The sequence below is a fragment of the Anabrus simplex genome, chromosome 7 (assembly GCF_040414725.1).
Source record: "Anabrus simplex isolate iqAnaSimp1 chromosome 7, ASM4041472v1, whole genome shotgun sequence".
Classification (NCBI taxonomy): domain Eukaryota; kingdom Metazoa; phylum Arthropoda; class Insecta; order Orthoptera; family Tettigoniidae; genus Anabrus; species Anabrus simplex.
The window spans coordinates 214,087,001-214,114,676 of record NC_090271.1 but is presented as its reverse complement, the minus strand read 5'-3'; the positions used below and the strand labels follow the sequence as shown (position 1 = coordinate 214,114,676).

The 27,676-nt window shown below is 41.0% G+C and overlaps 1 protein-coding gene across 1 annotated transcript in view; it reads right to left on the bottom strand.

The window, feature by feature from the left end:
- LOC136877477 (calpain-B) overlaps positions 1–27,676 on the bottom strand; it is a 287,052-nt gene that overhangs the window by 113,618 nt on the left and 145,758 nt on the right. The gene's annotated exons all lie outside the window — the stretch shown is intronic.

Sequence of the window (27,676 nt, the reverse complement as noted above, 5' to 3'; positions counted from 1 at the left end):
AATATTATTTCAACAAAAGCCTTGAAGTCTGTATACTTTGCCTTAGTTCAATCGCAACTGCAATATGGAATTAACAGCTGTGGTGGAATACTTGATTCACACTTGGCTCAGGTAAATACATGCCAGAACTACATACTGAAAGTCATGTACAAAAAGCCACTGATGTTTCCAACATATGAACTGTTCCACCAAAGTATGGTACTTAACATATGGCAGCTATTTGTGCAGTTAGTGACCCTATACATGCATAAAAATTTAAAGCTCTTCTGCAAAGAACACAAGTCAAAAATTTGCATTAGGCTGTAAGACAGAACTGGAATAAGTATACCATGCCGGAACACTTTACTTGGACAAAGAAATCTAAGTTGTCTAGGGACACGGATATACAATGCATTACCTGTGGACGTGATCAGTGGCAATCAGAATACCCTGAAATCTTGCCTTGAGTAAGCGGTAAGAAATTGGGAGCGCCGTCTCCTTGATTAATGCTGGAGAGCATGCAAGCTCTTTTCTGACACTTCTGTAACAGTGAGGGGTGCCTCTGGAAGGCTATAGATTTGTAACCTTTGGAGCAAAGTGCTCTTGAATTGGGAGATTTCTGTCCCTGGCTAAATAATACCACATTTGCAAAATTATAAATTTGTAAACTAGAAGCGTGAAGCCCAAAAATTGTTAAATTCCCTATTCTTGGATTTTTCAATTCTTGAAATTGTCATTGTACCTGTGAAAAGTTATTAAGTTTGTGATTTAAAGAGAAATATAACCTTTATTTTTAAAGTTTAATTTAATCTTTGAAATAGTATATAGACCCATTCCACCCAGCACCTTCTTTCACCTCTTTCTGCTCCATGGAACCACCATAACAAGTCATACTCATATATAGTATTTAAATCTTTTCTTATAGTGTGAAAGAATAGTGTTCCCTCCAAGGCGTGTTTTTACATGGAACCCTCAGTGGATTTAGTTTGTATTTTAAGGGAAACTCCATTTTGTAAATGTAAGAAGGAAGATAAAAAGGAAATTTTATCAAGCAATCGTCCCCAATCAATTTTGATTTATCATAAAATAACTGGTTCTGCCTCCGGAAAGATGCACACACAAAATTTCCAGGTATCTTTGTATAGTAGTTATCCATGGTTATGCGGTAGTCATTATTTGCAGAAACACATTTGTTGGCCTTGTCTTATTGTTGGAGTGAAACAGGGAGTCTGGAATCACACAGGACTTGAAAATATGTCCTATACTACCAGGTCTTGCCAAAAGGGCGAAGATTCCTCGCAGCATATTAAAAATGCCGTTGGATTTAAAGAACTTAAAAGAATCAGAATCAAATTGTTGACACTTTAAGATAAAATGCTCATCTACACATCACAAAATTTAATGAGAATGTGAGGCTTAACAGACTTTTCATGCTATTACCAATCAATGCATTTTTATTACTTTCTAAGCAGGAAATGGCATTTAGAGGCCATGATGAGGCAACAGCAACAGCATTATGCTTCTATAAAGAAAGTTTTTAGTGGAGAATCGAAAACTATACAATGTGAGTTAATCTATACCTTAATTGGGGGTCCTGTGAAAGAAGAAATTTTAGAAAACTCTTTCTTTTCAGTTCAGGTACATGATACAACTGATATCACAAAGAAATCACAGTGCTTGGTGCTACTTCAGTATATTGCCCACAAAGATGCGCTAGTTGTACGCTTTTTGTATTTTATATTTTTGTATTTTATGACGTTAATTCGGACCGTACGGTGATTACTTTATTCAGCTTGCTGCAGACTGTTTTGAGTGAATTTTCCTACAAAACTAAATTGATTGCCCAGTGTTATGACGGAGCTAGTGTCATCGCAGGTCATCTAAATGGTCTTCAAACTAAGGTCAAGGAAGATGCCCATCAAGTATTATTTGTACATTGTTTGATTAAATCTAGTTTTACCAATATATATGGGATGCCATATTTTCTTTTTTGCGAGTCATGGTGGTATTCCTTCATTTTTTCACTCATCAGCCAAAAGAACTTTCATCGCTGATTCAGTAATTACGAAGCGAATACCATCTGGTGTAGATACACATTGGCCATCACATAGGAAACTTTTGAATATGATTGTCGAGGAGTGGGAGGGATTGAAATAAATTTTTGAAAAACTTATGTACGATCCTCAGTCAAACGAAAAAAAATTTCGCCAAACAGAGGGGTTGTATAATAACTTCAATAGCTTCCAGTTCACAATGTTATCAATAGTATTCAATGACATTGTTGAGCTTGCTGATATATATTTAACGTGCTCCAAAAGAAGTCTCTGGACATTTACTTCTGCCTCTCAAAAATAAGCACTAGACGGCAATCGATACTAGGTGAAAGGAATGAAGAAACATTGAAAACCTATTTTCATATGGCTGAGAAGAAAACCAATATTGAACTAAAAAGACATTCAGGTTTAAGAACAGAAAGTGAATTTTTTCTTAATATCAGTGCTTTAGTTTCAGATATTGGATTTAGTCTCCGTAGAATTTTCATACAAGATTTTAGATGTGCAGAAGGTCCAATTTCTTTGCTCAGGAGATGGCTCTAAGTTTGAAGGATTTCCTAAAACCCTCCCTCTTGATGCTCTAGAGAACTTAAAAATCTCTTATTCTACGATGTTTGTCACACACAGGTTAAAAGAATGAACTTCAGTATATCTATACCAGTATACCAGTTTGGAGGAAATAACTCTGTTGCTCAATATTAATGAACTCAAGGATGTGTTCAAAGAAGCGTATGTAAATTATTTCATTTAATACTTACTATACCGCCTACCACCTCCTCGGTAGGAAGAAGCTTTTCGTGCCTTAAGCGGATGAAAACCTGCTTAAGGAATTCAACATCCCAGGAGAGGCTGAATGCACTGGCAACCATACCCTTGGAGAAGTCACTGCTCAGCGACTTGATGGATACAATGTCCTTTCACGATGACATCACTGACAAGTTTGCAGCTTCAAAGAATCGTAGAATAGATTTAACGTACAAACAATAGACATTACCGAATGTAATATTTGCTTTTTGGTTAATTTTATAGTTACATTGTGCTTTTTAAAGTAAGTGCATGAAAATGATATAGTGGATGATTTCTAGGCCATTATCTTCCCAAAACATCTACCCGATTCCTGATTTCCTCGTAGATAGATGATCCAACACTCCTATTTAAAATGTACATGATTACTGCAAGCATGCGTGTGTTGGGCTAAGAGCCGCCACTGATGTGAGGTGCTTATCAATACACCACAATACCAGTATATATTCATCCAAGAGTCAATACAGGCGCCACATTGCTAGTCTCAAAAACAACAAAGCACTGGGGAGAGAATCAGTGGTAGCAGAACTATGGAAATATGCCCCAGAGGAATCAGCTGATATCTTGCAAAAGCAAATAGAAGAAATATGGAGCAAGGAGACCCTACCTGAGGATTGAAAAGTAGCTTTGATCCACCCATTACACACACACAAACAAAAAAAAAAAAAGCTTGAAGAACATCAACCCCGGTCAGGTCAGGAATATCCTGCTACATATGTGACAGTAGACGGTACAACCTGCGACTGTCTGGCCGAGGGTCAGGCGACCATTACCAAAGCTGATAACCAGAAGGGGGACCAATGGCTACGGGCGGAGGAGTTCCTCTTTTGGAGGCTAGATGAAGCCTTTGTGCAGGAAATGGCTCATAAATTAATCAGAATTTGGCAGTCAATGGCTACGAAGGCGGAAGAAGGAATCTTGTAAACACCTCAACGGCAGAGTAGGCAGAGGAACTGCAAACCACAAACTGCTGCCTTGCAGATAGGGAGTGGACCCCAAAGGCTAAGGGAAGATACCCTGACAGAAAATGGGCTGGCATGACAGCTAAGAGGGCAGCCCCCTCATCATGCTAGCTTCCGTAGGGCTAATAACCCACGTGGAGCGAAATGAACTATTCAGAGAAACATTGGAGTAGCTGGTCGGATAACAAGGGAACAACCTGGCGGGAAAAGATATATGAGAATAGGTACTTGGAATGTGACCTTGCTGTCAGGGAAGGAGGTAGAAATACTCGAAGAAATGGAAAAGTACAAGCTTGCCATACTTGGAGTCAGTGAAACGAAGAGAAAAGGTAATGGCCAAATATATTTGGATAAGGAACATGTAATGAGATACTCAGGAGTCAGCAGGAATGAATGGGCAAAAGAAGTGGCCATCATTATGTCCGAAGCAGTGGAAAAACAGGATGAAATGAAATGGCATGTGGCTTTTAGTGCCGGGAGTGTCCGAGGACAAGTGACAGGATGGGAACCTATTAATTCCAGACTTATCACAGTGGATGTGGAACTAGAAGAAAGTATTACGCTAGTGCAGATCTGTGCCCCCACTGAAGATATGCAAGGAGTAATTTTATGTTCAAATGCAAAAAGCTATAGACAAAGCCAGGGAAAGAAGTAGACATGTTATTGTGATGGGGGACTTGAATGCTACGATTGAAAATAGGTTACATGGAGGACATGGGTGTATGGGCCAACATGGAGCAGAATGTACGATCAATACCAATGGTGAAAAGAATGTTGGAATTCTGTATTGATAATGAACTAAGGATAGGCAACACCTTTTTCCCCATAAAAGTATCCATAAAATAACTTTTGAAACACTTATGCAGCACTAGATGTAAGGGTCTTCTGCAGTGCAGAAATTAGTACAGAACATCAGCTTCTGGTTATGAAAACAAGGTTCAAAGCTACATCCACACCCTTTCATCATCGATTTGAGAATATAAGAATTATGTTCAGAAGTTGGGGGGAAAAATTCAGCAAACAGAAAGAGAAGAACCTGAGAGAGGTTGGAACTTAGAAGAGAGAGATGGAGGGAATTTAAGACGAATATTGTCAAAGTAGCAAAAGAGGTCTGTGGGAAAGCTACAGTAAACACACAAAGGAAACAAAGAAAGTGGTGGACTGAGGAAGTCAAGGAAGGTGTAAGGAGGAAAAAAGGTAGCTTGGAAGGAGTACAAGAGAACAAGAAAGGTAGAGGACTGGAGGAATTATGTTGAAGTAGATAATGAAGCTAAGCGGCAAGTACAAGAGGCAAAAAAAAAGGAACTGGCAAGAATTTGGTGAGGAAATGGAATCAGAATACATAAATAATCAGAAGAAGTTTTGGAAGATACTAAGATCCCTCCAAGGCAAAACTGGAAAGAGAATCAGAAACATCAAAGACAGGAACCAGAAGATCCAAATGAGGCCACAGAACATCCTTGATACATGGAGCACGTACTATGAGGATGTGTTCCGCGCAGACCAGAATTCACAAGACGACGCCGGTAACGGGGCAGAAGAAGAACTAGAAGCCATTATAAATAAATAAAAAGAAGAGGAAACAATTATTCAGAGTGAAGTAAGAGAGGCTGTCACTGAAATGAAGGTGGGCAAGGCAGCTGGCTGAGATGGAATTTCACCAGAATTCATGAAGTATGGAGGAGAGGCTGTGGCAAAATGGATGTCAAGGATATGCCAACAAGCATGGAGCATTCAGAAGATTCCAAAGGATTGGGAGAAGAACATTATTGTTCCTATCCATAAGAAGGGCAGCACTTTGGACTGTACAAACTATCAAGCAATTTGTCTTTCCACTGTGGCCAGAAAGATATACTCTCGCATACTGGAGAGGAGGCTGAGACAAGAAGTAGAGGAAAAGTTGGAAAAAGTACAGTGTGCTTTCAGGCCAAGTCGACAAACACACGACCATATATACATACTAAGAACCATAATAGAGAAACGACTTAGTCGAGGGAAGGACGTTCTAGCTGCATTTGTTGACCTAAAGGCCGCATTTGACTCGGTCCCCAGAGAACAGCTTTGGGCAGCACTTGAAGACCAAAAGGTAACCAAGACTCTCCTATACTGCATTAGGAGCATGTACAATAGAGTCCAAGGAGTGGTGAGAATAGCTGGTGAATGCTCTATGGAATTTGAAATGGCAAAGGGGGTAAAGCAGGATGAAAGCTTGAGCCCTCTTCTCTTTGTGATCTTCATGAACCAAGTCATTAAGCAGTGTAAAAGAAGAACTAAAAGAATTAAGGTTGGCAACCGGAACTTGAGACTGATGTCCAATCCTTGGTCTATGCAGGCGACATTCTGATTTTGGCTGGGAAAGAGGAGGATCTCCAACAAGCTCTTATTGAATGGGCTTATGCCTTCCAGGACCGTGGGATGGAAGCAAATGCGAGCAAAACCAAGGGTATGCAGTTCACCAAAGGAGAAAAAGTACAGCTTCAGATCAAGTGGAACAATGAGGATATTGAGCAAGTAGAACAAACTGAGTATCTGGGCACCATTTTCAGAGAGGATGCAAACTTAGAGGCAGAAGTAAACTACAGAATTAGAAAAGCTAATCAAGTTTAATATGGTATAAACAACACAATCATAGGAAAGAAAGAAATTATTAGAAACACAAAAATGCAGGTATATCATGCTGTGTACCTGCCAATCCTGCTGTATGGTGCAGAGAGTTGGACAGTGCATAAAAAACTGGAGAGCCATTTGGTTGGCACTGAGATGAGATATTTGCGGGAAGTTGCTGGGAAAACTCGAAGAGTCCATATTAGAGACACTACAGTGAAACATGAGCTTCAGCAGGAGCCAATAATGGATGTCATTGAGAGCAGAGGATTGGGCTGGATTGGTCACCTAGAAAGAATGGAAGAGGAAAGGAATGGAAATTCTAAATTCCCATGGAGGGAATTAGATATTTTTCCACCAATAGAGCATATCAAGCCATACATCTAATTTTTGAGATGAAAGGAAAGCGAAGCAGGTGTGGTGAGCCAGACCAACAGGAAGAAGAACACAGGGAGGCCACGAATTGAATGGGAGGAGTACATTTTGGGACTGATCAGGAAGCAAGGGAAGACCCTGGGTGAGGTTCAGAGAATGGCACATGGCAGAAGAAACTTTAGTAAATGGCTGAAATGTCCTGATGCCTAATGGCACAAAGGGAAAGAAGAAGAACATCAACAACTACATTGGAATATCTTTGTCACCCATGACCTAAAATATTCTATACCTTGCCATCCTGGAGCATTTGGATGCACAAGTCGAACATCATATAGGTGAATACCAAGGAGGGTTCAGAAAAAGTCACTCAAGAGCCGAACAGATCCAAAATCTCAAAACGATCATCATATATTGTACACTAAGGTCCAAGCAGATACTACTAAGCTCAAAGAATCATTAGGGTTACCTATTAGTATCCCAACTTTGGGAGAGAAAGATATTGATGAGGCTCTCTCTACAATCACGGACAACACTACTGAACTAGCATCTGTAGTTAGTTTTTTTGAAGTAAGTGATCTATCTCCAAATCAACTTAAAAGAGTGCAGGCTAGATTGTACCATTTTTATAATAGGGTGAGTGATCTATTGTCACTTAAGTTAAATGAAGGAGGTAAGTAATCTTGTTGAACACCTTTCTAATAAGTCCAGTAAGGTTAGTCAATTGTTAACTGGGTCCGCTACTCCCAAAACCGACCAGCCCACTGTGGTAAACATAGCTAACGAGGAGGATTCTTCCAAGGGTGAAGAAGGTAGAAAATCATTAGCTACTCAACAGACGTCTGCCCCATTAGGAAATGAGTCTGATTGCCGTACCTCAATCCCACCTTTCTTTTTGAATAATGCTATCTCTGAAGCCTCTTCACCCTCTAGGCCGTTACCTGTTACGTCGCCTGGCTTTAGTAGTTTGCCTCACCCTTTGGCTATGTTTCTTAGAGATATTTCTAAGTTTTTGGTTAATTCCACTAATGACGTCATTGCATTCTTAAGGTTTTTAGCTGAATACCAAGATCATGCTCTTGTGTTTTCTCTTTCCCCGTGTCAAATTCTTCAAATTATTTACCCTTACTCCATAGGTGTCCTCTCAGACAAAATAGTAAGAGCAATTGCTGAACAATCATCTATAGAAGACTTCCATGCCCACCTGCTAGCTAATTTCATTCCGGCCAGGGCAATGTCCTCTCTAATACAGAAGTACTATTACCGAGTACAGCGACTGGATGTAAATCTTGCCGACTTCATACAATACATTAAGTTCTACACAAGGGTATTTGCTCTTCATTTCCCTGAAGACCAAATTGTGCAGGCCATTGTGGAAGGAATTTCATCACCCTACAGGTCATATTTGTGTTCCGTGTCGCGTCCGCAAACTTTTGCTGAGTTAGAAGCTATTGCTGTCTCAGCCAAAGGAGTTAGGTACGCTGACACCTTATGTGTCGCGAAGGAGCCCCCTCCGTCTTTGAGTAATTTTTGGCCTCCACCTCGCCGAACTTCCATAAACCGCAAGTGTTATGCTTGAGGGTCAGCAGATCATCTTCGGAACAAGTGTCCATTGATTAAATCCAGCGGGACAAACAACGGAGCAGGGTCATAACAAGGCTGTTTTAAATGCGGCTCTTTTTCACATATTGTCAAGAATTGCCCTAATGCTACTAGCACCCCCTCCTGTTCAACTTCTGGCACAACTTCCACCAACCTAAATAATCAAAAGTGACTAGTGGCATCGGCTGAGTTGGCGTACTCACCTTCTTCAGGCTCAGCCCCTGTTAAACCCAATGAAAGCACAGGGAAAAGTCTGGGCTCTTCTAATTTATCATTCAAAGGTCCCAAAGAATGTCTTAGGATTGCGGCGGAGACCCCTGCACTGGTTCCTTTTCTGAAAATTGAGTTGAATAATGAACCAATTACTGCTCTATTAGACTCTGGGAGTGTGTGTTCCATTATTTTGGCTGAGTGGTACTCTAAATTAAAGTCTACAAACTTTCTGATTATTGTTCGTCTTCAGTTAAATGCGTTTCAGCTAACTCTTTTCCACTAGAAATTTTAGGTTTCATCTTTGCCAAAATTAGAATTGCTAAATTTACTTAGAAAGTTAAACTGTTTGTGGCTAAGCATTTGTCTTGCCCCATTATATTGGGAGCGGATTTCATCTCTTTTACTGGTCTAGTGCTCGACATTCAGAGTAAGTCGTGCACTTTCAAATTTGCTAGTAATTGTAAAATTCCTTTGCTTAAATGTAATTCTGTGTCATGTTCATCTGTTTCGCCTACCCAGGATGAGATGTTGTTAGACCTTAGACATCTACCTGAGGAGCAGGCTGAGAGTATTCATAAGTTGTGTCAGTCGTTTCCAGAAGTTTTCTCCGATACTCTTGGTGTTACTGACCTTATCGAATACAAGATTGAGGTTATGGATTCGATTCCAGTTAGATTTCCACCTTATAGGTTATCTCCGCCTAAAATTAAGGCTCTTAAGGAGATCATCGAGCAAATGCTAAAAGATGGTATAATTTGACCCTTTAAGTCGGCATATCCATCGGCTATTTTCCTGGTTTCGAAACCCCAAGGTGGCTTCAGGCCTGTGATTGACTATAGGGCATTAAATCGGAAGGTGGTGTTACAATCTGTACCTCTTCCCGACCTTCACTCTTGTTTTTCGTGGTTTTGGAAAGCTAAGTTCTTCACCATATTAGACCTTAATCAGGCGTATAATCAAATCCCTCTAGCTGAAGAATCCAAGCATCTCACTGCTTTTGCCACAGATTGGAACTTGTATGAGTACAACTACATGCCTTTCGGGCTCCCTACAGGAGCAGCCGTGCTTATGAGACTGCTAGATAGGGTCTTCTCCGACATCAAATTCGAGTACTTATACCATTGTCTTGATGATGTCGTCGTATTTTCTGAGACCTTTGAAGAACATTTAGATCATCTGAAAGAGGTCCTTAATCGACTTTGTAAAGCAGGGTTAACTGTGAAGTTATCTAAGGTTGCTCTCGCTAAGCCTTCAATGTCATTTCTAGGGCATATTCTGTCGCCCGATGACGTTTCCATTGATCATTCTAGAACACAGGCCATCCGTGATATCAAACCTCCTAAGAACATCAAAGGTATTGCCAGGTTTATTGGCATGGTGAATTTCTTCAGGAAATTTATTCCTAACTTCGCTAACAGAGTGGCGCCCTTGGACTTACTTCGTAGGAAAGGCGTCAAATTTGAGTGGGGGCCTTCTCAACAAGCCGCTTTCAAAGACCTGAAATTAGCTCTTTGTAATGCCCCTGTCCTTGCTATGCCTGATTTCTCGAAGAAATTCATCATCCAAACCGACGCGTCGGCGGCGGCAGTGGCTGCAGTGCTTCTTCAAGAGACTGAACTCAGAAGGCGACCCATCGCCTATGCATTTAGGACATTATCAGCTCAAGAAGCAAAATATTCCATCTATGAACTTGAAGGTTTGGCAGTCTTATTTGCACTAGAGAAGTTCCGCTTCTATCTGGAACATTTCAAGTTCGACTTGGAAACAGATAACCAAGCCTTAAGTTGGGTCAGCTAGGCCGCATCGTACGGATTGTATAACCCGCTGGGTCATCAGGATTTCTGCCTTCCAGTTTGATGTTTGGCATATCAGAGGGTCTGAAAATGTTGTGGCGGACGGACTAAGCCGTATGTTTTCTAATGATGTGGAGACCTCTGAAAAGGAAGACAGTTCTTCTCTTCCCGAGTCCATACCCCCTGGTGTAAATGCCATTCTAACTGATGCCCCCATGTTGTTTAAGGATAATGAAAAATATCAACGTGAAGATCCTATGCTGGCTCCTATTATGGAAACCCTTTCTTCTGGGGAACACGTCGTCCCTTATGTGTTGAGGAATGGGGTTTTATGTTGCCCGTCGGGGCATGATCAGAAGATGAAAGTTGTGGTTCCAGCTGTTCTCGTACCCATGATCTTTAAGTACTACCATGAGACCCAATTAGGGGGGCATTTAGGCATCTACAAAACCAGAGAAAAGATCCGAGAGATGTTCATTTGGAAAGGTATGTACGGTGAAATTTGTGAATTGGTAAAAGCTTGTACATCTTGTTTGCTTAGTAAACCTACCATGTCCACTAAGCTATGGCTATTATCTTCTCATCAAGAGTCACGCCCCATGGAACGCCTCTATATCGACTACGTAGGACCCTTCCCCCAATCAAAGGGGAATGCCAACAAATTCATTCTCGTGTGTGTAGATGGTTTCACAAGATTTTCCTGGTTATTTCTGACTATGCTGGCTACCGCTCAGCTCACCATTTCTTTTTTAAATACCATCTTTGCCTCTTTTGGTCCGTGCCAATACTTGGTTTCTGATAATGCCTTTACCTCCAATCTCTTCCGTAAATTCTGTTTTGACCTGTCTATATCACATGTGACTACTTCAGCGTATTATCCTCAACCATCTCTGGCTGAACGGGTCAATCGTAATCTGAGATCGGCGCTCATTGCATTTCATCATGATGATCATTCCAGGTGGGACACATCCCTGCATTGGTTGGCCTTCCCTTTAAATTCGGCGGTTCATGAATCGCCTAAGTTCACTTCTGCTTCCTTGATGTTTAAGTTTGTGCCTAACTCGCCGCTCTCTAACCTTTGATGATGATGATGCTTGTTGTTTAAAGGGGCCTAACATCGAGGTCATAGGCTCCTAATGGTACGAAATGAAATAACAAAAATAATCAAATTCATCCACTGACCAAAACAAAATTTTAAAAAATTGTCATGAAGAATGAATGGATGGACATGAACCCTACAAAAAAACAAAACAAAACAAAACAAAACAAAACAAAACAAAACAAAACAAACAAACAAACAAACAAACAAACAAACAAACAAACAAACAAACAAACAAACAAACAAACAAACAAAAGCAGTGGATCAGACTCAAAAACAAGGTAGTTAATCAGAGTATTACTGACCAAGGGACCATTTATAAAGCACAATGATGCTTGATGTCAGAATGGGTGCTAAATTCATGCCTAAGGCCCCACAGAATGGTACATGTCGCAAGTAAAGTAGAACCATGGTATTTGTCATTTTGGGGTACTGATCAAAAGTAGCGAAGACTCACGGTGGTCCACACAAGATGGTACTACTCATAAGTATTGCAATTCGTACAGGGAACGCAGACCTATGGTGTTTCTCACACAATGGCGCCACTCATAGCCCACGCAAACCGGTAAGGTTCCTCACCTAGGTGCACTAGTCACGGGCGCCGGTATTCCCGTGGTGTTCCTCACATAGCGGGTACCAATCACCGGCAACGCTGACCCACGGTGCCGCTCATATAACGGTACAACTCACAGGCTACGCCCAGACCCGCGGTGTTGCTCACGTGGGTACAACGCACGGGTACTGGAATCCACCAGGCCAGGCTTTTTACTGCAACTAATTACAAACATATTTCATACCAATTTAGTGATACTACTCGCAAGTACATGCAACGCATGGTGTTCCCCACATGATGGTACGAATCAAGAGTAGTTTCATGGTTCTAATTCAATCATCCCTTGGTCGCCCCTTGTGTCGCCTCTTACGACAGGCAGGGGATACTGCGGATGTATTCTACATGTGCGTCCCCCACCCGCAGGGGGTCTCTAACCTTTGGTCTCTTAGTGATATTCTACCAGAGACAATAGATCCCGATAATATCAGAGATCTATGGAAGAAGGCTAAGGCCAATCTTAAAATTTCTCATGAAAAGGTTAGGGAAAGATATGATCGTGGACGGAGGCCCACCAATATAAAAGTAGGAGATCAAGTCATGGTAAAAAACTTTGTTCCAAGGGCAAGCTTGCCCCCAGATTTCATAGGCCGTGCACCATTTTGAATTTCCTGACTCCAGTAACATTGTTGGTGAGCAATCCAGCCACCGAGAGGATCTTTAGGGTCCATATCTCACAGATAAAACCTGTGTAATATCTTTGTTAACTTAGTCATTAACAGTTTGCAGGAGCCTAGAAGGTAATATTTTTTTTGTTTTATTTTAAGGCCTTCTGCCCTATGGTTTAATTTCCTTATGTGTATGAGTTGGATGTACGATCTTTCCCTCTGGTTTTCCTGCGGTAATTTCCTTTGCGGCCATTACCAAGCCCCCGTCTCCTGCATATCCACACCTGTGGCTAAAATCTTCCACGCCGCATGGCCCTCAGCATCACCAACAAAGATCCTACCCTAAAATCACTAGTCACCAACAACTCTTTTCTGTCGCCGAGATCTTACTGTTTCAGTGCCCCGCAGCCGTTCGTCGCCGTACTGCCACTGAGGTGGGGTACGGGCCCACTCCACTCCCATGATGTCTACTTGTGTCCTTCTCCCGGCAAAGGCTAAAGTGCGGCGCACCAACCGCCAACTCATCTGGGGACTGTACATATACATTTGATCTGCGGCGTCCTTCACGACGACTACCCCTCTCATAGTAGTGGGAGAGGTGTATCTGAGGGTACTTGAGGGGTCCGGGCGACCTCACCTGGATGTCGGCAGCGGCGGCAGGTCTTGCCGTCAAAATTAGCAAGATGTATTTCTAAGTATGCAGCAACAGAGACACTCTAAAGCTGAAGTTTAATTAGTTGCTACCTGACTACTTCAAAAAAAACTTAACAAAAATTTTTTCTCTTCAAAGTTGAATAACTTTTTCAGAATTCTTCTGTGTCACCCATTGGAAGGACATTTGAGTGGGGAGGTCTGTTCAGGAGGTACACCCCTACGCTGCACTTTTAAATCTTGCGCCAATAAAACCTCCTCTAGAGGAGAAACACTGAACTTAAAACTAGACCTCCTTAAACTTTTGCTCAAAAGATGTCACTACCTTAATTTTGTGATTATGAAGTTGCCAGTACTGAGTGAATTTCAACTTGTTTTGTTTTCCGTTCTTCAAGAAGTGTGGACATTCTCTCATAGATGTCTCTACTAAAAAAACTATGATCATGCGCCCTGGTACGAAGTGAAGGAACTTTTTTGAAGAAATTTTGTACTCGTAAATTTTTTCTTTACTAAATTTTGTTCATTCATTTTTGGGTTGGCAATATTTATCCTTTCTTTCTGCCTGTTGTGAATTTAACCAATAAAGAATTTCTGTAATTAATTTCCAACCAATCACAGGCTTCTTCTTCGTTTTGGTGTGTAACTTTAAGCTAACCAATAAACATAAGAGGGTGTGGCTTAGTTCTTCATGAAAGGTCATGAACTTTCCCCAAGGGTTTATAAACTGCTGATTTTCACGTCTCTTGGCCACTTGATCAACATCTAACTGAGTGTGTGTACGTGAAGCAGGAGGCGGGAGGCGCCTCTTTCATCAGGCAGCAGGTCTTCAGCAAGGTAATGGCCGTTTAACATCATTATTTCTTGCTAGCTCAGCAGTTTAACCCGCGGGAAAGGTCCGAACCCTTTACAATGTAACCTACTTTTCTAAACATGTAATTCTCTGCCGGTTTATGTAAAAACTTCATAATATCTGTAACTGTAATTCGGGGATAGAGAGTGATTTACCCTATCGAGCTCCCCTTCATTTTGGTCTGAGGTGACTACGTGTTGGTAACTGATTTTCTTCTCTTCCTTAATGTTTTAAAATTTCTTTCTTTTACGGGTCACCTCCATAGTTTGGGAATAGCCCCTGTTTCATCGGCCTAGTGCCCGTTAGATTTTAGGAAGCTACATAGAGGAGTGCAATTATTCGCCTCCTTCCTTTTTGTTGGGGCCATTTATTTAACAATTATTTCTTTTACTCGAAGGCCCTGTAGGTTGGGTACGAGATACCCCTGTTTCAATTTGTAAGCTGGGCCATGGAAGGCCAGAAAGTGTACGATATTTTTGGTGTTGCCTTGACTAGGATTGAAAAGCTGAGAGCGTGTCTGCTCTTTTCAAGTATTGTAAAAGTGCCTCTAGGAGGTTTGACATTGTAAATTATGGAGCTAGTGCTCCATGTATTGAGGGGTGTTTTGCCCTTGCATAATATGGTGATCTTTGTCGAAATAAGGTCGAAGCTCAGGAAGTGTTAGGTGAGGACTTAAAGCTGAGAGCGTGTCTGCTCTTTTCAAGTATTGTAAAAGTGCCTCTAGGAGGCTTGACATTGTTAATTACGGAGCTAGTGCCCCATGTATTGAGGGGTGTTTTGCCCTTGCATAATATGGTGATCTTTGTCGAAATAAGGTCGAAGCTCAGGAAGTGTTAGGTGAGGACTTAAAGCACAAGTTCTGTTCATACCAACAATCTTGCCTTAACTAGACTTGTCTTTTGCTACTAGTACCTGTGATTTTGTTACCTTTGTTAAAATTTTAGATTAACTTTGACTTTGTAGTTAGGCCGATTCATCCCGCCACCTTCTTTCACCTCTGCTGATCCACCAACCATGGTAATAATAATAATAATAATAATAATAATAATAATAATAATAATAATAATAATAATAATAATAATTGTTACCATGTTTTGGTGGTAGTTATGCATGAAAGAAGGTGCTGGGTGGTGAATAGGTCTCAAGCTACTAAAGTGAAATTAATTTTAAAATTTAACAAGGTTATATTTTCTTTTCAAAATTAGATAACAACAAATAGAACAGGTACTTAGTAGCCGAAACACAATTGAAAAATACATTTACATAGGTACCCCATTTGGGGCTTCAAAAGTCAGAAACATAATTCTTGGGCAATCAGCTCAGTTTTACCCCAAACACAATTTTAATAGAGGGGCAGAAAACCCCATTCATACCTAGGAGCCCTTGCTCCAAATTACACTGAAAAACCTCCTCGAGGCATACAATATACAATTTTCAAAAGAGCCACTCGCTCTCAATTTTAAGCCTCTCCCAGGCCACACCAAACTCCACCTTTAAGCTGTCCTCAAAGGACATATACACAGGGGTAAAATACCCAACCTACTGAGGTCTATTAAATGACAAGAAGGTTAATACATGACCTCTAAAATACAATTTGAGGGGAGGCGAACTTGCACTCCTAATACACTTTGTTTAAGACCTACTTGGCCTTAGGCCGTTAGTGCAAGGGCTAATCCCATACTACAGAGGTGACTTAAGAAAATAACAATTTACATTACATTACGGAAGAATTGGTTGAGAAAATAAGTTCACCTCCAGACAATGTGAGTGGGAGCTCGAGAGGGTTAGCACTCTCTATCCCAGTATGTAGCTTTACGTGAGAATAGATGAAAAGAGAAGTTACATTTTAGGAAAAGGTTACATAGTGGAACGCTTAGAACCCGCCCCGAAAGTTAAACTGCTGAGCTAGCAAAGAAAGAATTTATTAATCGGCCATTACCTTGTTGCTGACCGCTGCCGAGGAAAGAGGCGCTTCCCGCCTCCTGCTATGTACTTAATACACTGAAAGATGGAACAGAAGTGGCCGAGGGACCCAAAAATCAGCAGTTTAAATACTCTCGCGGAAGTTTCTAGGCGTTAGGGGAATGAAAACACCCTCCCACAAACACTTTATTGGGTAGGACACAGCAACCTATTCAAGTTGGGGGAAGATACATCTGATTGGATAGAAATTAATTTAAGAAATTCGGGATTGGTTAGGTTCAACACAAGGGGAAAGAAGGGGTGAATATTGCCAACTTAAACAATGACTGAAAGAAATTTAACAAAGAACAAACTCTTGAAATTAAATTTTCTCCAACAAAATAGTTCTTTGACTCCGCACTAGGTTGCACTATTGTTGATCTTCAGTAGTGTCCTCTAGGAGAGAAAGTTTACACTTCTTACTTCAAGCGAAACAAAAACACATCAAAAATGACACAGTTCAAAAACTCAAAATTTTCCACGTGGTGACATCTTCTGAGAAGGTAAAGAATTAACAGCGTAGATAACGTTCAGACTTCCTCCAGCAGAGGAGTTTCACCTGGCGCAATTTTTAAATTAGCGGCGTGGAGGTGTACCGCCCGGTACAGACCTCCCCCCCCAAAAGTTCCTCCAGGGGTGACACATGAAATCTGTTTGAAACAAGGTCCAAGTTATGCTGTGGATATGAAGATTGATTGCAGAAGCATTTATAAGATATCTTAATTTGGTTTGATAGAGTTTCAAAATTTTGTTGTTGCAGATGAAGTAAAGTCTTTATATTTGTAGAAGTTGAATTTCTGAAGATAACTTTTTATACTTGAAAGTGAAGAAAAAAAAAATTTTCAAAGTCCACCAAATATTGCAGTTGAATTCCCCAGTGTAGTCATTACTTATAGTAACTGTTCATGTAGTAGATGGTGATGAAGTGGGATGGCCAGACCGGCCGTTGCGGCTTGCGTCCAAAGGAGGCCGCTCGGACCCCTCAAGTACCCTGAGATACCGCTCGCCCGCACTATGAGGGGAGCAGAGGAGTTGAAACACGCCGCGCCCGCGGTGAACATATACAGGCTGCGGGCAAGTAGCAGGTCGTGCGCCGCACATCAGCCTTGGCCGGGAGGAGAGCTCCGGCTCGCCGTGCACATGTCGTCCTCGCTGGGGCCGAGGGGGCCCGTCCTCGAACCCAACCGCGGCACAGCGCCGCGCGGCTGCGGGGGCACTGAAACATTAAAGCTAGGCGGCAGAATTGTGTTGGACCATCATCATTGTTTTGAGGGCACAGGCTTGGTGAGGAGGTTGAGGGGTCAGCGGCGTGCAGATATCCATGGCATTTACTCAAATCAAGCCACAGTGTGTATTGAAGCAGGAGACGGGAGCGTGGTAATGGCCGAGGCAAGGACAGAATGGCAGTTTAACGGATCGGGGAAGGTTTTACATGAGGCTTACATATAAGACCAAAATATTATAGAAGGGGCAGAAAGCCTTAAAAGCTGAACTCAAAAAAAAAAATATAACCTTCATATTCCTTTCAAATTATATGAAGCAAGTTGACACAAAATTTACACTGGTTTCACCTGTGACAGGTGAACCCTAAATATCCTCTCGGTGGCTGGATTGCTTACTAACAACGTAACTGGCGTAAGAAAATCGAGAATTATACAAGGCCCATGAAATCTGGGGGCAAGCTTGCCCGCGGGAACAAAATTCTTGACCATCACCTGGTCACCTACCTTCAAAGTGGTGGGTCTCCGTCCACGATCATACTTTTCCCTAACCTTTTCATGAGACACTTTAAGATTGGCTTTAGCCTTCTTCCAAAGATCTTTAATGTTGTCCGGATCTATTGTCTCGGGCAGAATGTCACTCAGAGACCAGAGGTTAGAGAGCGGCGTGTTGGGAACAAACTTAAACATCAAAGAAGCTGGAGTAAACTTGTGAGATTCATGAACCGCCGAATTCAAAGCAAAAGCTAACCAATGCAGGGACGTGTCCCACCTGGAATGATCTTCATGATGATAGGCAATAAGTGCGGACCTGAGATTACGATTAACCCGTTCAGCCAGAGATGGTTGAGGGTAATAAGCAGAAGTAGTTACATGAGAGATGGATAAGTCAAAACAGAATTTACGAAATAAATTAGATGTAAAAGCCTTGGCATTATCAGATACAATATATTGGCACGGACCAAAAGAAGCAAAAATAGAATTTAAGCAAGTAATGGTGGACTGAGCGGTAGCTAGCTTAGTCGGAAATAACCAAGAAAATCTGGTAAAACCATCTACACACACAAGGATGAACTTGTTGGCATTACCCTTTGACTGGGGGAAGGGTCCTACATAATCAATATACAGGCGTTCCATGGGGCGCGATGCTTGATGCGAAGACAAGAGGCCTACCTTGGTGGACATGGTTGGTTTACTAATCAAACAGGATTTACAAGCCTTTACTAGTTCACGGATTTCGCCGTCCATACCTTTCCAGATGAACATTTCACGAATCTTTTCACGGGTTTTAAAGATTCCAAGATGCCCTCCTAATGGGGTCTCATGATAATACTTGAAGATCATAGGTACAAGAACCGCTGGAACAACAACTTTCATCAACTTATCATGCCTCGAAGGGCAACATAGAACACCATTCCTCAGAACATAAGGGACAGCATGTTCCCCAGAAGAAAGGGCTTCCATTATCGGAGCCAGCGTCGGATCTTCACGTTGGTATTTCTCAATATCCCTAAAAAGCATGGGAGCATCTGTTAAGATGGCATTAACACCAGATAGTATGGACTCGGAAGGTGATGAACTGTCGACCGATTCGTGGGTCTCAACGTCGTTATGAAACATACGGCTGAGTCCATCAGCAACAACATTTTCGGTACCTCTGATATGCCTGACATCAAATTGGAAGGCAGAAATACGGATGGCCCAACGGGCTATACGACCAGTACGACGCGGCCTACCTAAGACCCAGCTTAAGGCTTGATTATCTGTCTCCAGGTCGAATTTAACATGTTCCAGGTAGAGACGGAACTTTTCTAAGGCAAATAAGACTGCCAAACCTTCGAGCTCATAGATGGAATACTTGGCTTCTTGAGCCGACAATGTCCTAGACGCATAGGCGATGGGGCGCCTCCCTAGTTCAGTCTCTTGAAGAAGGACTGCAGCTACCGCTGACGACAACGCGTCGGTTTGGACGATGAATTTCTTCGAGAAATCAGGCATAGCAAGTACAGGGGCATTACAAAGTGCTAATTTAAGGTCTTCAAAAGCGGCTTGTTGAGAAGGTCCCCACTCGAATTTGATGCCTTTCCTACGAAGCAGGTTTAAGGGCGCCGCTCTATTAGCGAAGTTAGGAATAAACTTCCTGAAGAAATTCACCATACCAATGAACCTGGCGATACCTTTAATGTCCTTGGGAGGTTTGAAATCACGGATGGCCTGGGTTCTAGAATGATCGACTGCTACACCATCAGGTGACACAATATGCCCTAGGAAGGACATAGAGGGCTTAGCGAAGGCAACCTTGGACAACTTAACAGTTAACCCAGCCTTACGAAGGCGATCGAGAACCTCTCGCAGATGATCTAGATGTTCTTCAAAAGTCTCTGAAAATACGACGACATCATCTAAATAGTGATATAAGTACTCGAATTTGATGTCGGAGAAGACCCTATCTAGTAGCCTAGTGAGCACAGCTGCTCCCGTCGGGAGCCCGAAAGGCACGCGGTTGTATTCGTATAAATTCCAGTCCGTGGCAAACGCTGTAAGGTGTTTAGACTCTTCGGCAAGGGGAATTTGATTATAGGCCTGATTCAAGTCCAAGATAGTGAAGAACTTGGCCTTGCAAAACCATGAAAAACAAGAATGAAGGTCACGAAGGGGCACAGATTGCAACACCACCTTCCGATTGAGAGCCCTGTAATCAATGACAGGCCTGAAGCCTCCTTGGGGTTTCGGGACTAGAAAAATAGGCGATGAATATGCCGACTTAGAGGGCCTAATAATACCATCCTTCAACATCTGGTCGATAATTTCTTTCAGAGCCTTCATTTTAGGTGGAGATAGCCTATAAGGTGGAAAACGGACAGGAATTGAATCCGTGACCTCAATTTTGTATTCAATAAGGTCAGTAACACCAAGAGTATCAGAGAACACCTCGGGAAACGACTGACACAGTTTGCGAATACTATCAGCCTGCTCCTCAGGTAGATGTCTAAGGTCTAACAACATCTCATCCTGGGTAGGCGAAATAGAAGAACATGACACAGAATTACACTTTAATAGTGGTATTTTACAACTAGAAGCAAATTTGAATGTGCACGACCTAGACTGGAGATCGAGCACAAGACCAGTGTGAGAAATAAAGTCAGCTCCCAATATAATGGGGCAAGACAATTGCTTGGCCACAAACAATTTAACTTTCCATGTAAACTTAAAAATACGAATTTTGACCAGTAAGGAACCTAGAATTTCTAATGGAGATGAATTAGCCGAAACATATTGAATAGGAGATGAGACGTAGTCAGGTAGTTTACAAACCGTTTTCAATTTAGAATACCATTCAGCCGAAATAATCGAACAAACACTGCCTGAGTCTAAGAGAGCTGTAATAGGCTCGTTATTTAACTCAATCTTAAGAAAAGGAACCGGTGCGGGGGAATCCGCCGCAATCCTAAGACACTCTTTGGGACCTTCAAAAGATAAATTTGAAAATTGCTCGTTCTCTAAATTTACAACCTGTTTACCAGGGGCTGAGTCTCGGGAAGATGGATTAGTCGACTCAGCCGAAGCCACTAGTCACTTTTTATTATTGGCATAGTTGGAATTTGCACCGGAAGTTGAGCAGGAGGGGGTGCTATTTGAGTTTGGGCAATTCTTGGCGATATGTGAGAAGGCCCCACACTTAAAACAGCCTTGTGATGACCCGGCTCCATTCCTTGTCCCACTTGACTTGATCAGTGGACACTTGTTGCGCAGATGGTCAGGCAACCCGCAAGCGTAACATTTACGGGGATTGACTGGTCGGCGAGGTGGAGGCCGAGTGTTACTGAAAGAAGGCGGGGGTTCTTTCGCGACACGCAAGGAATCGGCGTATCTAACTCCTTCCGCTGAGACGGCCAATGCTTCAAGTTCAGAGAAACTTTGCGGGCACGCCGCGAAACACAAATATGACCTATAGGGAGGTGAAATTCCCTCTACAATAGCCTGTACAATCTGATCTTCAGGAAAATGAAGGGCAAACACCCTAGTATAAAACTTAATGTCTTGTATGAAATCAGCCAAGTTCTCATCCAATCGCTGTACACGATAATAGTACTTCTGAATCAGGGATGACCTCGCGCGGGCAGGAATAAAATTTGCAAGCAAGTGTGCATGAAAATCTTCAATAGATGACTGTTCGGCTATGGCTCTTACTATTTTATCTGAGAGAATACCAATAGCATACGGATAGATGATTTGCAAAATTTGACATGGAGAAGGAGAAAACACAAGGGCATGATCCTGAAATTCAACTAGAAATCTTAAAAATGAAATTACGTCACTGGTGGTATTAACGGAAAACTTAGATATACCACTGAGCAACTTTGCCAATGGATGAGGCAAGCTACTAAACCCGGGTGACATAGTAGGTAAAGGTTTCAATGGCAAAGAAGTTAATTCAGAACGGATGTTACTCAATGATGCACGATGTTCAGATTCGTTGTCCAATGGGGCAGGGATAGTTTGAGCAGCGATGGTTTTCCTATTTACTTCTCCCTTAGCGGGTTCTTCCTCGCTACCTACATTCACTATGGTGGGCTGATCAGATTTGGGAGGAACTTCCCCAGTTAACAATTGAGTGACCTTACTAGATAATTCGGAAATATTTTCCAGGAGCGTACTAGCTTCCTTCCTCTGAACGTCATTCAGTTTTAGAGACAACAGATCGTTAACCCTATTCGAAAAATGATATAGCCTACCTTGCACACGCTTAATTTGATTCGGAGACGGATCATTTTCATCAAAAAAACTAACTACAGAAGCTAGCCCAGTAACATTCTCCGTGATCGTGGAAAGAGAATCGTCAATTTCTTTCTCTCCCAAATTGGGGATGGAAATGGGCAAATCAAGGGACTCTCTAAGCTTGTTAGTGTCTACTGCAACCGTGCCTCCAGATTGCACATTTCTGATAGTTAATTCATAGATCAACTCCTCCTTGCGCAAATAGTTAAGAAGGAGAACATCGCGAGGGCCGGGCATGGTGACAGAACAATTTTGAAAAACTCAAAAAATTCCAGCAACTAGGAAAATAGTTAGAGTTCGGAACAAACAATATTTAGCCGTCAAAAGGGGCTAAATTGAGACCCATTCAACCACGCTCTGCTACCACTTGTTACCGTGTTTTGGTGGTAGTTATGCATGAAAGAAGGTGCTGGGTGGTGAATAGGTCTCAAACTACTAAAGTGAAATTAATTTTAAAATTTAACAAGGTTATATTTTCTTTTCAAAATTAGATAACAACAAATAGAACAGGTACTTAGTAGCCGAAACACAATTGAAAAATACATTTACATAGGTACCCCATTTGGGGCTTCAAAAGTCAGAAACATAATTCTTGGGCAATCAGCTCAGTTTTACCCCAAACACAATTTTAATAGAGGGGCAGAAAACCCCATTCATACCTAGGAGCCCTTGCTCCAAATTACACTGAAAAACCTCCTCGAGGCATACAATATACAATTTTCAAAAGAGCCACTCGCTCTCAATTTTAAGCCTCTCCCAGGCCACACCAAACTCCACCTTTAAGATGTCCTCAAAGGACATATACACAGGGGTAAAATACCCAACCTACTGAGGTCTATTAAATGACAAGAAGGTTAATACATGACCTCTAAAATACAATTTGAGGGGAGGCGAACTTGCACTCCTAATACACTTTGTTTAAGACCTACTTGGCCTTAGGCCGTTAGTGCAAGGGCTAATCCCATACTACAGAGGTGACTTAAGAAAATAACAATTTACATTACATTACGGAAGAATTGGTTGAGAAAATAAGTTCACCTCCAGACAATGTGAGTGGGAGCTCGAGAGGGTTAGCACTCTCTATCCCAGTATGTAGCTTTACGTGAGAATAGATGAAAAGAGAAGTTACATTTTAGGAAAAGGTTACATAGTGGAACGCTTAGAACCCGCCCCGAAAGTTAAACTGCTGAGCTAGCAAAGAAAGAATTTATTAATCGGCCATTACCTTGTTGCTGACCGCTGCCGAGGAAAGAGGCGCTTCCCGCCTCCTGCTATGTACTTAATACACTGAAAGATGGAACAGAAGTGGCCGAGGGACCCAAAAATCAGCAGTTTAAATACTCTCGCGGAAGTTTCTAGGCGTTAGGGGAATGAAAACACCCTCCCACAAACACTTTATTGGGTAGGACACAGCAACCTATTCAAGTTGGGGGAAGATACATCTGATTGGATAGAAATTAATTTAAGAAATTCGGGATTGGTTAGGTTCAACACAAGGGGAAAGAAGGGGTGAATATTGCCAACTTAAACAATGACTGAAAGAAATTTAACAAAGAACAAACTCTTGAAATTAAATTTTCTCCAACAAAATAGTTCTTTGACTCCGCACTAGGTTGCACTATTGTTGATCTTCAGTAGTGTCCTCTAGGAGAGAAAGTTTACACTTCTTACTTCAAGCGAAACAAAAACACATCAAAAATGACACAGTTCAAAAACTCAAAATTTTCCACGTGGTGACATCTTCTGAGAAGGTAAAGAATTAACAGCGTAGATAACGTTCAGACTTCCTCCAGCAGAGGAGTTTCACCTGGCGCAATTTTTAAATTAGCGGCGTGGAGGTGTACCGCCCGGTACAATAATAATAATAATAATAATAATTGTTACCGCGGTTTGGTGGATCAGCAGAGGTGAAAGAAGGTGCGGGGGTGAACAGGTCTCAAAATACGAAATTAAAGTTAAGATAAAGTTTAACAAGGTTATATTTTCTTTTCAAGATTAAGAAATAACAAAAAGAACAGGTACTCAGTAGCCGAAACACAAATTGATAATGTACAATTACAGAGTTACAGAATTTGGGCTCCGAGAGCCAGACACACAATTCTTGAGCTATAAACCCAACCTTACGATATACAGAATTCAACAAAGGGGCAGAAGACCCCAATTATGCCCAGGAGCACTTGCTCCCAATTACACAGTACAGCCTCCTCGAGGCGCGCAGAAAACAAAATTTAAGAAAGAGCGACTCGCTCTTAAGTTCAAGCCTATCAAAGGCCACACCAAACTCCACATTCAAGTTGACCTCCAAACACAAATAACACAGGGGTAAAAATACCCAACCTACTGAGGCCTATTCGGTAAAGAAACAGGTCAATTACATGGCCTCTAAAATACCAACTTGAGAGGAGGCGTTCTTGCACTCCTAATACACTTTATATAAAACCTACTTGGCACTAGGCCGTTACTGCAAGGGCTAATCCCATACTAAAGAGGTGACTTATAGAAGGAGACAATTTACATTACATTAAGGAAGAAATTGTTGTGAAAATAAGTTCACCTCAACGCAATATGAGTGGGAGCTCGAGAGGGTTAAGCACTCTCTATTCCAATATGTAGTTTAAAAAAGATAGAATTGATACCAAGTGTCTTTACATTTTAGAGGAAAGTTACATGGTAAAAAGGCTTTGGACCTGCTCCGAGAGTTAAACTGCTGAGCTAGCAAGAAAAGAAGTTATTAAACGGCCATTACCTGGTGGTTGAACTGCTGTCCGAAGAAAGAGGCGCTACCCGCCCCCTGCTACGTACTTTACACACTGATAGATGTTACTGAAGTGGCGCGGAGACCCGAAAATCAGCAGTTTTTATACCCTCGTGGAAAGTTCGAGGCGTTTCAGGAATGACAACACCCGCCCACAATCATTTTATTGGCTAACAACGAAAACCCCTACACTAGATGAAGAAGAAACACATTATTGGTGGAAAATTAATTACAGAAATTCCTTATTGGTCGGATTCAAAACTGGCGGAAAGAAAGGGTTAATATTGCCAACTTAAACAATAACTGAAAGAAATTTAACAAAGAACAAACTTATGAATTCAAAATTTCTCCAAAAACACAGTTCTTTCACTTCGCACTAGGGTGCATAATTGTAGTCCTTCAGTAGTGCCATCTGGAAGAGAATGTTCACACTTCTTACTACAGGCAAAACAAAAATACATCAAAAACGACCCAGTTCAGAAACTTCAAAATTTACATGTAGTGACATCTTCTGAAAAACTTGAGAATTAACACAGTAGATAAAGTTCAAACTTCCTCCAGTAGAGGAGTTTCAACTGGCGCAAAGTTTGAATTAGCGGCGTGGAGGTGTACCGCCGGTACAATAATAATAATAATAATAATAATAATAATAATAATAATAATAATAATAATAATAATAATAATAATAATAATAATAATAATAATAATAATAATAATAATAATTCCTGAGGAGCAAAAGAGTTGCAAGAAGAATACCAAGGGGTGCAAGGACCAACTGATTATTGACACTGTGGTCCTGGAACAAGCACACCATAAATCCAGGGGCCTATACACGTGCTTCATTGACTATCAAAAGGCCTTTGATTCAGTACCACACACTTGGCTCATACATGTTCTGGAACTATATAAAGTTTACCCCTCAATCATTCACTTCCTGAAGACATTGCACGTTATAAATTTCTCCATACATAGATGACACGTTTACAATAATTGACCATAGCATTACTAATGGACAGGAGGTATTAGAACAATTAAACAATATGGATTCACAGATTAAATTTTCTTTTGAAAGTGAAAATAATAAAGCATTAAACTTTCTTGACATTACAATTATTAATGACTCTAATAAACTTAGGTTTAAAATATTTAGGAAACCTACTCAAATGGCAAACGTAATTAAACAAAATTCCGTACACCCGGCAGCTCATAAGAGAGCCTCCTTTTACAGTATGATTTATAGAGCTTATAATATACCCATGTCAGAAGCAGATTGTAAAAATGAATTGGATACTATTTATTTTATAGCAAAAAGAAACGGGTTCAACAGGCAATTTGTGGATAAAATTATTCACAAAATTGAGAAAAAAATCATTTTCCACATTAACCAAGGATACCAAAAAGAAAGAAGATAGTTACGCCCTTTTTACTTATAGTCACAGTAAAATATACGAAATCATGAATGTTTTCAAGAAACTTAATATGAAAAGTTTCTTTTAAAACAACCAATAACAACGCTCAACTTTTCTTCAATCAGCACACTATCAATAACGGCAATATCAAATTTCAGAAATCAGGTGTTTACAAATTAATGTCCCAGCAGTGTCCCGCCAGTTATATTGGACAGACAGGCCACAATTTTAACATAAGTTATAATGAACATGTTAATGCGTCAAAGTATGGCAGATTCTCAGCATTTGGTTCTCATATAGACGATACCAATCATACATTCACGGGCATACAACAAGACCTTCAAATTCTCCATTTATGTAAGAAAGGATATCTATTGAATATTTTAGAAAACATCTTTATAAATATTGATCAAAAATGCAACCCGATTTATAATCTTAATGAGATATCGGAGGATATCAATATACTTATCAAGGAGTTAATCAATAAATACTTTTCACGAAGGCGCATGAGTAATACGTTACCTCACGCCTCTCCCCTTACGTCAAACTCCTCTCAACCTCCCCTCACAGTCAGTCCTCAATGACCTTCGAAGATATCACTCAGTTAGCCTTAGCACTTGAGGTGGAGTAGTCGACGTAGAACGGGCAAGGAGGCGAGTGGCTGGATGGGCACTTAGTTCACATTTTAACGGAATTTTATTCTTCAGTTCATTCATATTTTCTTTTTCTTTTGTAGGTCCCTATTGTCAACACACAATCAGGTTCAACTTGCATCAGTATAACTCTACCTCCTAATCAAGAAAGCTATTATGCTTCAAATCATGTTCACGCCTCACCATTTTAACATTGAAGATTGACAAGACGCTATCATGCTGCATCACAGGATACAAAGACTTTGCATTTACTTATTTTAACGTGTCCTCACCTTGTTTTTCATGTTATGTATTTGTATTTGTGACTGAAGATGTCCTATAAGAGGACAAAACATGTTTCATGAGTGTAATTTAATGTAGTCTTTTTAATAAAGACAATTACAGTATTGTAAAGGTGGAATTATAAAATATAAATTTTTACAAGTTCTTGAAGACAGTAATGGCAGACTGGAACACCTCACTTCACGTTTCTCTAAGAAACTGCAGTGTTGCAACAAGACCCATACCAATAAGATGAGGGATCTTCCAAGGGGACTCACTGAGTCCATTATGGTTCTTTTTTTTTTCGGCAATGTATTCGAACTCATAACAATATGAACTTTAATGCAAAGTGTATTAATTAGTATAGTCCCATTTAGAAAAATGAAGTAGGTACCGATATTTCCAATATCTCTGTTATTAAGCATCCCATTGGAAA